Source organism: Staurois parvus, unplaced genomic scaffold, assembly GCF_062004578.1.
Source record: "Staurois parvus isolate SC_StPar_1 unplaced genomic scaffold, SC_StPar_1.0 ptg000066l, whole genome shotgun sequence".
NCBI lineage: Eukaryota > Metazoa > Chordata > Amphibia > Anura > Ranidae > Staurois > Staurois parvus.
Window position 1 is genome coordinate 4,651,892 of NW_028317862.1, and position 9,862 is coordinate 4,661,753.

The window sequence follows — 9,862 nt, forward strand, 5'->3', positions numbered from 1 at the left end:
AGCACAATTTACGCAGTGGCTACATTTCTTTTGTAAAAATAACCCAGATCAGTGTATATTATTTGGTCTGTGAGAATGTTAGAGTCTACAAGCTATGGTATCAATCATTTAAAATTGATCACACTTGATATACTTACGGCCTATCTCATTTCTTGAGGCCATAACATGCCAGGATATTACAAGTACCTCCCAAATTACCCCTTTTTGTAAATTAGACAGTCCACGGTATTTAGTAAGAGGTATGGCAAGCTTTTTGAAGTTGTAATTTTTTTCCAAAATTCTTTGGAAAATGAAGATTGTAAATAAAATTAGTTTTTTTCCATAAAAAAGTTATAATAACAAGTTATTTCTCACAGATGGCATACTTGCAACTACACCCCAAACACATTCTTCCAAACCTCCTAAGTATGCCAACATCCCATGTGTGAGACTTTTTTACATCCTAGCCACATAAAAAGGCCCAACATCCAAGGAGAACCTTCATGCGTTATCCACTTTAAGACCAGTCCGTCTTCTAACACTTTTGGTTTACAAGTAAATATCTGTATTTTTGCTAGGACTTAAAACCCTCAAACATTATATATTTTTTCAGCAGAGACCATAGAGAATATGAAGTCACATGGTATATGTGCAGCAGTTATTGGAACGCAATTTTACACACTAATGCAAAAATACACTTTAATATATTTTAATGCACGCAAACACAATGTAATACAAATAGTTTTTTTTAAAACATAAAATATGGTGTTGCACCGAGTAAATAGATACTAAACATGCCATGGTTTATTGTGCATGCTTGTGAAATGGCGCCACACTTTGGTAATTAATCTCCATAGGCAACACTTTATAAGCCTTTACAAGTTACCTGGAACACTATTGCAGTTCAGTGCACTGGTACACTGTGATAGATATTCATGTATAAAAGTATCTTTTCAATCAAAAAAACTGGTATACTGTGACAGATGTTTTGTGCACTGGTACATGTTGATGTGACACTGGTATACTGTGACAGATGTTTTGTGCACTGGTACATGTTGATGTGACACTGGTATACTGTGACAGATGTTTTGTGCACTGGTACATGTTGATGTAACACTGGTATACTGTGAAAAATGTTTTGTGCACTGACGCAGGTGTTGATGTGACACTTGGATAGGGACAGATGATGGTGCTTTGTGTACTGTGTGGGGATGGTATCAATCTGTGTGTTCTTTGCATAGCTGAATACTAAAATCATCAGCTATGCAGAGAGCTGTCACAGACTTGCAGCATCCCCCCCCCCCCTGCACTGAGCTCTCACTGAGCTTGGCGGGTAAAGCCAACACAGAGACACGTGTCTCTGTTTACACTGAATGATGGCTGTGATTGGACACTGTCATCATTTGATCGGGAGAGCCAATCACAGCGCCATATCCCGATCTGTGATGTGCTGTGTCCGATGGACACAGCCATCACAGGAGTGCGCTGCTGTGCATGTTTGTGAGAGGACGTTCAGGAATGTCCTCTCTGAACCGGAAAGCTCCCACCAGGCCTTTTATGTGCAGTTGCCGGGTGGAAAGCAGTTAAGGCCCAAATAAACAAAAGATTTCCCCGCACACTTACCAGCCAGCCTGCAAAACAACATAATCGACCCTAACAATCATTAAAACAGAGGGTTTCCTTTTCAAGCATTTGCAAATATATGTGCAAGTTGCAGTGCCCACATCAAGGCTCCTCTATATACTGCAGTCCATTGTTATATGTGCTTCTACAAAAGAGACTCTGAAATGTAAAGAGTTAGGACTGCAGTACTGACAAATATTACACAGGCTGCAATCGTTCTTGGTCTACCTGACCTTGGCTTGGTATCAAGAGATCCCCGAACTTTCCACTTCTTAATAGGTGATTTAACAGTATTGATTGGCATATTCAAGGCTTTGGACATCTTTTTATGTCCTTTTCCATCTTTATAAAGTTCCATTACCTTCTTACGCAAGATTTTTGACAGTTCTTTTCTGATCCCCATGGCTCAGTATCTAGCCTAGTCAGTGCTTCCATGTAAGAGCTAACAAACTCATTGACTATTTATACACTGACACTAATTGCAATTTAAAAAGCCACAGATGTGGGACATTAACCTCTAACTGGCATTTTAACCCATGTGTGTCACCTTGTGTATCTGTATTAACCTCCCTGGCGGTATGATTATTTCAGATTTTTGGTGCTGAAAGCGGTACCATTTTTTTGCATGGAAATATGTATTTTTTTTATTGTAGGCTGTAATTTTTAGGAAAAACACACTGAAATCTGTCCGAACAAGAGTCTAGTAAACATCCCGGGTATGATAAAATTTGAAACACAAAATCATAAATTATAATTTAATAAATAATCATAAAAATAATATAAAAATAATAAAAAATTTAATTCAATAATATAATCAAACCAAAAACACTGAAATGTGAAATAGAGCGCCAAGTTCGCACATTGCTGAGCTCAGTCACAAAATCGTTTTCAGTTTCTGATGACGAATTTCCCCCACGAATCATTATCACTCAATTCTGCAAGTGGTTCTGATTTACTATCGCTGTTCTCTAGCTGATCTAAACCGCTTTTGACCTAAAGGGACACTTTTTGGACGCCATGGACATTTCTCAGTTTCCAGACAGAAAGAACAGACAAAATGCAGGCAGGGCGCAGGACAAAGCACTAGGGACAATATGTATGTGAAATAGGTTGAAACAGCAATGTTTTACTGTGTAAAATGTAAAAAAAAAAAAATGACATTTTTTAAAATTTTTAAATTTCCCGCCGGCGGCGGCGGCGGCGGCGCCCGTACGTCCCGACGTCACAGGGACAGGACACAGAAGCCGGATGCCGGCATCGGCCGGAGGAGATGGCCGGGGACGCTGCAGGGGACACATCGTGGGAGCGCAGGGTAAGGTAAGTGAAGAACACTTGCCGGAGCAGTGCCTCAGGGTAAGCCCGAGTGTAGCTCGGGGTTACCGCTTTTGGTACTGAAATGTTACCCCGAGCTACACTCGGGAATACCGTCAGGGAGGTTAAGGCCAAACATTCCAGGGTATGTAAACTTTTGATCATGGCCATTTGGGTAATTTCTGTTGTCATTATGATTTAAAAAGAAGCCAAATAACTATTTGATAATAAATGGCTTCATATGATTATCAATCCTTCAATAAAAGAGCATTTTTTGGCATGATCAGTCATATTTTCAATATCAATGCCAACATTTCACAATTTCTGCCAGGGTATGCAAACTTTTGAGCACAACTGTATGTGCTCTATATGGGCTATATTCTATATTTATGTTGTATACCCCCTGTCCTATTTTGAACCTTGTATCATCATTTATTAAAATTACCTCTATATGATGTCCATTTGCTCGGCTTATAGGTTATACCAGTGGTGGGCAACCTTTTTTTTCAACTGAGCCAAATCTCGCCAAAACCACGATTGAAATTTATTTTGAGAGCCACATTTTTAAAACTGAAAATACATAGGATGGTACACTGTTTTTAGTTTCAATACGTTTTTATAGTAATTCATCCCCCATAGTAATTCATCCCCCATATAGTAATTCATCCCCCATATAGTAATTCATCCCCCATAGTAATTCATCCCCCATATAGTAATTCATCCCCCATAGTAATTCATCCCCCATATAGTAATTCATCCCCCATATAGTAATTCATCCCCCATAGTAATTCATCCCCCATAGTAATTCATCCCCCATATAGTAATTAATCCCCCATATAGTAATTCATCCCCCATAGTAATTCATCCCCCCATATAGTAATTCATCCCCCATAGTAATTCATCCCCCCTATAGTAATTCATCCCCCCTATAGTAATTCATCCCCCATATAGTAATTCATCCCCCATAGTAATTCATCCCCCATATAGTAATTCATCCCCCATATAGTAATTCATCCCCCATAGTAATTCATCCCCCATAGTAATTCATCCCCCATATAGTAATTCATCCCCCATATAGTAATTCATCCCCCCTAAAGTAATTCATCCCCCCTATAGTAATTCATCCCCCATATTAATTCATCCCTCATATAGTAATTCATCCCCCCTATAGTAATTCATCCCCCCTATAGTAATTCATCCCCCATATTAATTCATCCCTCATATAGTAGTAGTAAGTAAGTAGCAAGTAGTAAGCCAAGTCCCCCCTGTGTCAATTCACTTACCTTTGCTCCGCGCGTTCCTCTCGCCGTGTTCCTGCGCCGTTCCGGTCTTCAGGGCGGACTATGAGAGGAGCCTAGCTCCTCTCACGTTCGTCACGCTGCCCCGCCTACACACATCCTTACAGCCAATCACTGGCTATCAGGATGTGAGTGGCAGCGAGACTGGCCAATCATTGCATTTGAGCGCGCTGCCCTGGCTGTTTTTTTTTTGGATCACGCTGCAGAGTCCCTGCCGCCCGAGAGGAGGGAGGGGAGCGGGCACCCGGCACACAAGAGCCGCATTAAAGGGTGTAAAGAGCCGCATGTGGCTCGCGAGCCGCGGCTTGCCGACCACTGGGTTATACTACTGATTAGAGCTAGTACTTCCATCTGTAGTGGTTCCCCTCACCTAATGGTATTTTCCAGTTTTCTGGGTGGGGTCCCATGAAGGAGTCCTATGGTGGCCTCCATCTAAACGCCCCTCTCCATATATGGTTATGCACCGTCAGGATGATTGTCAGTATGGGTAAAAAGTACATATTTTTGTATTCTTTTAACGTCAGACTTCATTTTGAACATAAAATATTTGCTGTAATGTTAAAGGAAAGCTAATTATCTGTGTTAATTATAATGTATGCTTTGCATTAACAGTGTACCCTTTCTGAACCCCTGAAGAAACCTGTGCGGCGAAACATGTCGGTTGTTGGCACCTTTCATTGGATTATCTAATCTAATACATTATAATTATTACATATTACACAGAAACTTATGATGTAGGAAGGTATCTTGGGGTTCACTGTACTGAAAATATTGTGTGTAATATCATCCATTCACTGGTTTTATTATCCCTTAATTGTAATGAATTTTTGTAATAAAACTTAATGTATTTTATATAAACCTGTGTTCAAGTTATTTTTCCTGAGGTTGAGAAAGCACCTTAAAAGTACCAGACGTTTTGATTCTTTGTCTTCTTTGACATAACATAATGGGGATGTGGTGCTAATGGATCAACCATTCCTACTGTTGAATTAACTCTTTCTTATTTTGTTTCTTGATGCTCAAGAGTACATCCTGCATCAGGTGTGAGTTGCCCTATAAGCTCTGGATGTATTACATAATGATTGACAATAACTTAGTGGGGGGCCTGCACTATTCTTCTTAACACCTAAATTATAATCTTAGAAGTTGGTGTTGCCTGATTGGCATGAATTATACAGTCATGGCCGAAATTGTTGGCACCCTTGATATTTTTCCTGAAAATCAAGTATTTCACACAAAAAAGGTATTGCATTAACACATGTTTTGCTATACACATGTTTATTCCCTTTGTATGTATTGGAACAAATATAAAACAGAGGCAGAAAAGCAAATATGACATAATGTCACACAAAACCCCAAAAATGGGCTGGACAAAAGTATTGGCACCCTTAACTTAATATTTGGTTGCACACCCTTTGGAAAACATAACTGAAATCAGTCGCTTCCTATAACCATCAATAAGCTTCTGACACCTCTCACCCGGAATTTTGGACCACTCTTCCTTTGCAAACAGCTCCAGGTCTCTCTTATTGGAAGGACACCTTTTCCCAACAGCAATTTTAAGATCTCTCCACAGGTGTTCAATGGGATTTAGATCTGGGCTCATTGCTGGCCACTTCAGAACTCTCCAGCGCTTCTTTGCCATCCATTTCTGAGTGCTTTTTGACGTATGTTTGGGGTCATTGTCCTGCTGGAAGACCCAGGATCTTGGACGCAAACCCAGCTTTCTGACACTGGGCCCTACAGTGCGACCCAAAATCCTTTGGTAATCCTCAGATTTCATGATGCCTTGCACACAGTCAAGGCACCCAGTGCCAGAGGCAGCAAAACAACCCCAAAACATCATTGAACCTCCACCATATTTTACCGTAGGTACTGTGTTTTGTTCTTTGTAGGCCTCATTCCGTTTTCGGTAAACAGTAGAATGATGTGCTTTACCGAAAAGCTCTATCTTGGTCTCATCTGTCCACAAGACGTTTTCCCAGAAGGCTTTTGGCTTACTCAAGTACATTTTGGCAAACTGTAGTCTTGCTTTTTTATGTCTCTGTGTCAGCAGTGGGGTCCTCCTGGGTCTCCTGCCATAGCGTTTCATTTCATTTAAATGTCGACGGATAGTTCGCGCTGACACTGATGCTCCCTGAGCCTGCAGGACAGCTTGAATGTCTTTGGAACATGTTTGGGGCTGCTTATCCACCATCCGGACTATTCTGCGTTGCAATCTTTCATCAATTTTCCTCATCCGTCCACGACCAGGGAGATTAGCTACAGTGCCATGGGTTGCAAACTTCTTGATAATGTTGCGCACTGTGGACAAAGGCAAATCTAGTTCTCTGGAGATGGACTTGTAACCTTGAGATTGTTGATATTTTGCCACAATTTTGGTTCTCAGGTCCTCAGACAGTTCTCGTCTCCTCTTTCTGTTGTCCATGCTTAGTGTGGCACAGACAGACACACAATGCAAAGGTTAAGTGAACGTCTCTCCTTTTTATCTGCTTTCAGGTGTGATTTCTATATTGCCCACACCTGTTACTTGCCCCAGGTGAGTTTACAGGAGCATCACATGCTTGTAACATTCTTATTTATCCGCAGTTGTGAAAGGGTGCCAATACTTTTGTCCAGCCCATTTTTGGAGGTTTGTGTGACATTATGTCGAATTTGCTTTCTTTCCTCCCTTTTTTTGTTTTGTCCCAATACACACAAAGGGAATAAACATGTGTATAGCAAAACATGTGTTAATGCAATACGTTTCGTGAGAAATACATGATTTCCTGGAGAAATATCAAGGGTGCCAACAATTTCGGCCATGACTGTACATACTCTGATTATGTGCTTTACTAAATACCTTGTTTATTCTAATATGATACGACTTTTGTGCATTTTATACTTTGCAAATGTCCTACCAATGTACGTTTTTTTTTTTTGTTCTTTGGTACTCTCCCTTCCCCTTTTTTATTGATATTGTGTTTTTCTCTGTTGTGTGTGTGAATATATCTACACACACATACACACATCTTTAAACAAAGAAAACTTAAAAGTGAACAAAAAAACTGACAGAGGTTTTAACCCTTCACTGCTCTCTTGAAAGCTAAAATCTGACCTCCTGGGTTTAATGAGGAGTCTCTGACCTCATATTAGTAAGTAGATCAGGAATTCTGAATTCACTCTCTGCATAGTCGCTACAGGTCTGTAACTCAAATATGAGGACAGACAAAAACTAGCATCCGTTAATGGTCTTACAAGTACATGTACTATGCATTGCATGTTGGTGAATAAGTCTGCTGTCTCTCACAGCACACTGTGGTTCTTTGCAAGAAAGTCATTTGTGGAAAAACTTTTTAACTATTCTTTGTCTGTCCTGCAGAAATGTTCACAGTGCATCTTAGCTACTGGGGAAGGCTCTGCTAATATGAAAAAACTGTTTTTTTTTCCCCTGCTTAAAATTACAGTAACACAACTTAATTCCAATACAAAACTATAAAAAGTGGTACATGCCGTTTGGGTCAGTACTACAGGTACAACAGTTTTTATTATAAGATACATGGGGTTGCTTTCTTTAAAACAATGATATCCTCTCTAAATGTTTTGTGCAGAGTTCCCTTTGAATTTGTAGCCAGCTAAAAACTCAAATTGGCATATTTTTTCCATTTGAAATGATTGTGGGAGTTGTCAAAGAAATAAGGATCTTTAATGCAATGCACCATGCAGTTACAAAATCCATAACAATCTAGATATGGATTGCATGATTTAATGTGGGAATTATACTTTATAAACATCTGTGACAGATGGCAGGTAAGCCAAATACATAATTCTACATGTATATGCATTCAGTGAATAAACGTATTTCCAAAATCAAAAAGATGAAGAAAGAAAACATACATGGTACATGCTTAGCTCATCTGTAGGATGAAAGTACATTTAAACATAATTGGGTATACAAAAATCACTTCAACATCAAAGGACGATGTGTCATTTGTCAAAGATATTGTTTATCAATGTGGGTCTCGAAAACCTAGGATTGCTCAATTGATGTTTGATTAAAACAGAACTGTTTGTGAACATGATGAAAAAATACCATTATTTGAAGGACAAGTTGTGCTTATTGGATAAATATGGGGATTTATTTTTATACATGAAAGTGGTAGTGTGGAATTAACTCCAGCTGTGTGTATAGCTACGTACATACACAGATATACATTAGAGGTCACTGTGAGCCATATAGTAACAATCCATAGAAAATCTAAAGAAAAGAAAAGTCTGCAAAGTGAAAAGAAGCTCCAAAGTCTGGTTTATGAAGAGTCACAGTATATTAGTATTGTCTTGCTTATATGAAAATGACAGTTTCCACAGCAGTAAATAGATCATGGCTGCATAAGGAGCATATACAGGGGTGAACTAAATAATGAAATACCGAACAATATACCAATATTTAGGACATAATAGAAAATAGGGCATCCTTTTTACTTTAAAACTTCTTTAAATTGGTTCTAAAGCCACTTTTTACCTTAATGCATTCTTTATATTAAGTTAAAAAACCATTCCACTGCCCACCCCCATTCCCAAACATGAATTTTCTCATTGATCTAGTGTTCCTGTGGCTGCTGTAAGTAAAAAAGTGAGCCATAGGTGGGAGTGGCTTACCAGTATTGTGTATGTCTATGGATGCACACAGCCTGGCAGCTCAGGAGCACACTTACACAGGTGCCCCCTTAGCAGCCCACTTGCTAAGGGTGCACCTGGAGGAAGAAGGCACCAAAGAGGAGGTAAAGTACCACTCTGTGCAATATTGTTGCACAGAGCGGGTAACCTCTTAATAAACCTAAAAAGAAATCGTGGTGAAAAGCCTCAAAGCAGCTGGCACAAAAACCATTATAAATTGTGTAACAAATATGACTCAAAAACTGCCACACTGCAATATAGATTAAGTGACATACTGTAAGTATAAATGAATATAAATCTTTATACAAGTGCACAAATAATAGAAATAGTTTCAAAAAGTGAAAATGATAGCCCCCAAAAAATTTAAATAACATAAAATAGTCCAAAATGATCAGAGAAGAATAATCTTAATTTTGCACAAATGTTAGGGTTCTCCAAAACACCACAAGTGTTCCACCACCTTATGTGCAATGAAACTCTTAGCAGAGCTAGTGGACTCTTTAAATATGAAGAAAGCCAAATGCGCATGGATATCTGTATGGTCCCCATTTGAAAAGGAGAGCCTTTCAGTACATCCCCATGGCTGCTTCATCCATTGACATAAGGTATTCAGCCATTAAAAAAAGTGTTCCACGCCCCCGATGACAACAAGATGGGACAAAACACATAGGGCGGAACTATCTCTTGTGATGTTACCATGCATCTCACAATTAGGAAACAGCCCATCTGATTTCTGAGATTGGCCTTTTTGAGATAACTGCTTATTGTCCTTTATATTGTAAGTGGTTAGTACTTTATATTAAACTTGTATACAGTTTTACTCTATGTGGCCTTTCAAGTTTTTTCTCATGGTATGGTTGAACACCTTGGGGTTTATTTACTAAAGCTGGAGAGTCCAAACTCAGACTCACTTCTGCATAGAAACCAATCAGCTTCCAGGTTTCATTGCCAAAGCTTCATTGAACAAGCTGAGGTTAGAAGCTGATTGGTTTCTA